The following is a 4,421-nucleotide window of genomic DNA, read 5'->3' as shown; positions in this document are numbered from 1 at the left end:
AAAGTATCATCCATCATATATATATTAAGATTCAAAGGTTCCTTTTAGTAGGAACTATTTTGTCTGACTGCTTAAATTGTTATCTTCTGCTTGTTTACGTTGTTTATACTTTTCTTGAACGTGTTTGTAGACTGTTTTTTTTGTGTGTGTGTGTGTGTGTATTACTTTGTTAGGTAGATGTAGAATTAGTAAGATGAACCAATGAGATGCAGTTCTCAATAAACATTGCAGAATTGATCATTTTTCAACATCAAGTGATCATTTAACATAAATCTTACTGTGGTATTTCATCTTTTGAATTTTCAACCGAAGTTAGATATCCACATTTTCTGGCCTCTTTAGGAGTTAAAAAAATTAATCTGACAATTGTCTACAATCCTTATTATTGTGACTCCCCTAAGAGATTTCAATTATGCTGAGAAGACTAATAGAGAAGCATTGTGATATATCTAAAGGATTAATAATATATTATCTACCGCTAAAAGTTCAAAATTTTCAGTAGTTAATGAGGGATTTTACAAATTTGGTTTTATTGCAACTTGTTATTATGAAAGTATTTTTGTTTATACAGTCAGGTGAGAATTCTGGTGAACATGCTGTTGTTGGCATGTCATGTTCTATGTTATCCAAGGTAAGGCAAAATATTTTGCTCAAGTGTTTGAAAGTGTGGGCCATGAGAGCTTGCTCTCGAGCTTGAGGATTGATCCCTCTATTAAGGCTCTTTTGGAGTCTAGGAACTTGATACTAAGCAACACATAGTTTTCAGCAATATACTGTTTCACTTTCCCATATACTTAGATGAAATTTTGCTAGTCTAGGATTTATATTAACTTTAGAGTATAACGGTTTACAAGGGTGGTGGTGGAACAAGGATTTTTAAGCAAGCGGGGAAGAAAGGATTCACCCTAAATTTGTCAAGTGTGTTTGGGTTGTGGCCGGGGTGGGATCCCACGCAACGAACTGTTTGGGTCAAACCAAGAATACATGCTTCAAGAAAAGCATGGCTTATATTCTAGGGGAATGGCTACAAATTGATTTTAACGTTTGGTAGGATTTTGTTTGTGTTTGCCCTACCTTGTAGGATCACGTATGTGCATGATCTTACATATCTATATTCGATAGGGATGACTTGAGATTTAAAATTCATGTATTTTTGTCTTGACCTATGGAATCACGAAGTTGGAGGTTATATCTTTGAATTTTATAGAAAAACCTCATGAGACAAGATACATACATATAGATAGGGATGACTTGAGATTTAAAATTCATGTGTTATTGTCTTGACCTATGGAATCACGAAGTTGGGGGTTATATCTTTGAATTTTATAGAAAAACCTCATGAGACAAGATACATACATATAGATAGGGATGACTTGAGATTTAAAATTCATGTGTTATTGTCTTGACCTATGGAATCACGAAGTTGGGGGTTATATCTTTGAATTTTACAAAGCTTGGAAATTGATGTTTCACTTTCGATTATGATCTTAGAAGGCTTAATAATTTTGCTTTGGCTTGATTGGAGTTTGTTCACAAATGAGAACTGCACACTTTTGAGTTGATAGAGAAGCTCTTAGAGTTTTGAAATTGATGTGAACTTTGCTTGTATTTGTATATTAAAGAAGCGTTTTAACTATTGCTATGCTGTCTTGACCATGGGAATGGTGGTTATTTTATGGAAATGTCAAATGCTGGAATTTCCAACATCGATGTAAAGGAGGCTTATAAACAAAGCTTACTTTCTCTATAAGTATGGCAAAGCTAGTCTAGGAATCAATATTTGCTTAGGTTTCTTGATTTGAAATTGTATTTACTCATTTAGATTTGTTAATTTGAAGCTTTGAACTAATATCTTGATGAAAAAGCCAAAGAAAAATTTCCATTTTCATGAATTATGGCTCTAATTTGATTAATGCTCGTGGTTTGAGGTGTTAGCATGATTGTTTGTGTTTTTGAGGCTTATGGTTTATGTGTTAGCCTTGTGATATTGTCTGGACTTTAAATTTGGAGGTGGGCAAGGAAGCCCAATTTATATTAATTAGATTTTGGTTTGATATTTAATTTGGTATTGATTTATGGGATGTTTGGTTTGCTGAAAAAGGAATGAAGTGTAAAGGGAATAAAATATAATTAAAATGCAATGTATTTGAAATACTTTAAAGTTGTTTGGTCTTGTGTAACGTGAAAGTAGGAATTTATATTTTTGTATTTGGTTTGAAGAAAATTGAAATTAATATAAAACATGCTCTACGATAATGGTGGTGGTGACCAGTGGTTTTGGCGTCTGCAGCTGGTAGTTGGAAGTGATGATGGAGGACATACGTTGACGGGTTGTCGGTAGTGTTGGGGTTGGGACCACAATGGTTAGGTGGCTAGCGACGCCAAAAAGGTAACCAACTGTGGAAGGTGGTAGGCGATTGACATGTGGTAGGCAACCATTGGCGCCTTGCAGTGGGCAGAACACCGATAGGTGGTTGGCTGTTGATGATGAACGATAATTGTAGCAACAAACAACAATTTGCAGTGTATCTGAAAAAAGTCCAAATATAATGAATTCGACTTACATCATTTTTGAACTGTTGTGAAATTCTGAATTCACCAAATTTTACACTATATTTTATTTTCATCCAACGAATTCTGAATTCACCAAATTTTACACTATATTTTATTTTCATCCGACCAATCGTCAAAATTTGGAAAACTTCTTCATTTGATTTATTTTACACCACTAATGTAGGGAACCAAACAAACCCTTAATATCCAAGCCTTATTGTTATGTTGGTTGAGATGCTTGGAGAATTGATGAGTTGAATATTGACTTTTGTGTTCGATATTTAATATGCATTTGATAGATGAGACTAAAACTCCATTTATAAAGTTGTGTAGACGATCATATCTTACTATCTCAACTTTAAGAGTGCTTAAATGTGTAACTTACGACTTAGATGTTTGAGTCAGCTCATTGGTGGGTGTTATGACATTATTCTATAGGCATGGCAATTTTAGGTTATACATTGATTATATTTGGATGTAAATTGAGTTCGTTCTTTGTGTAAGCTTTTTTGAAGACTTGAACTTATAACCTTTGATTTAAAGAAGCCCATGAGGATTTATGATTTGTGTATGAAACTTTTGATGAGTTAGGCCGAATTAATGCAATAACATTGCACTTACAAACATAATTTATTGGAAACCTCAATGTGATTTGATTTGATGTTTTGATACTTCATTGAATTTTGGCTTGAGGTTGAGGACTTGTTGATTTGGTTTTATATTAGCATATAAGATCGATAATCAACCATGGGTATAAAAATGAATGAAGTGTAGGTTTTACATCTTCGCTCTGAGGCTTATTGATAGGTCTTACTTCCTTTCCCTTTAATTGAGGTGACTCGATGGTTGAGACTTTCGGATTGAAGCAAGGCTTGTAAGGTTTTGATTTAATTGACTTCGTTGATTTTTTTTTATGGTTTGATTTGATTACATTATTTGACTTGGCTTTGATTTGATTTGCTGATTAATAGATTTTGAAACCAATGTAACTTGCATTCAATTGAGGCAAATTATTAATGCCCCAAATTTGGTTTTTAGGTCCTAAAATACATTGTGCTAATTTGTTTACCACATACAACCTTTGTGTCCTTTGGTGGTTCGTTTAGAATTTATAAATTGTGATTTGGTGTCCTCTTTAAGGCTATAATATTTTCTGCTGTTGTTTTGCCAAGATACCATTTATGCAAGTTTTATTTAATGTTTTTTGTTTAATTTGAGAGAATGTCAGAGTTGACCAAGCCTTTTTTTTTAATAACTAATTAATGAGTTTGGTTGTACTTGGTTTTTGGTTTGCAGACAAGGGACATAAGGTTTGAGTTATGTGTTTTGTATAACATGATAAATTATTTTATGAGCACAACTTCTAAGAGCACCGATATAATTTGACCTACTTCCGGGGTTTATAGAGGTCAAATTAAGGTTTTGTATCCTTAATCAACTTGTGAGGGGAGATTCCCTCAAGTTTGAGAATTTCAACATGTACACACTTAATAAATATTTTGATATTCAAGCTTTGTTGGTTTTATCAAGCATACTAACCATAATGAATTAGAGATTTTATACCCTCACCCTCTATTGACGCTAAAAAACTCCCTCAAGTTTATTACTTATTAAGTTTTTTGAGATATTATGTATTTTCTTAGTTTGGTAAAGTAGTTTTGTCATATTACTTGGTTACATGTCACACCACCATAATTCAAAGCATCCGTGCTTTTTGTTAGATGATAAACAGGGACTATCTTTTGATCAAGAGTTTCTGGATCATTTTTGTTGAAAAAACTTGGAGGGAATGCTCACATAATTCTTATTGCCAATCTAGAGTTTCTGAATCATAATTCTTCTCTCTCTCTCTCTCTCTCTCTCTCTCT

General features: G+C 33.2%; 1 protein-coding gene across 1 annotated transcript in view; it reads left to right on the top strand.

Moving 5' to 3' along the window:
- The window catches only part of LOC110032133 (oxysterol-binding protein-related protein 1C), a 54,852-nt gene that overhangs the window by 491 nt on the left and 49,940 nt on the right, over positions 1–4,421 (top strand). The window lies entirely within an intron of this gene.

Source organism: Phalaenopsis equestris, unplaced genomic scaffold, assembly GCF_001263595.1.
Source record: "Phalaenopsis equestris unplaced genomic scaffold, ASM126359v1 Scaffold000878, whole genome shotgun sequence".
NCBI lineage: Eukaryota > Viridiplantae > Streptophyta > Magnoliopsida > Asparagales > Orchidaceae > Phalaenopsis > Phalaenopsis equestris.
Note: the sequence above shows the minus strand (reverse complement) of the source record. Positions and strands in the feature narration are given on the sequence as shown.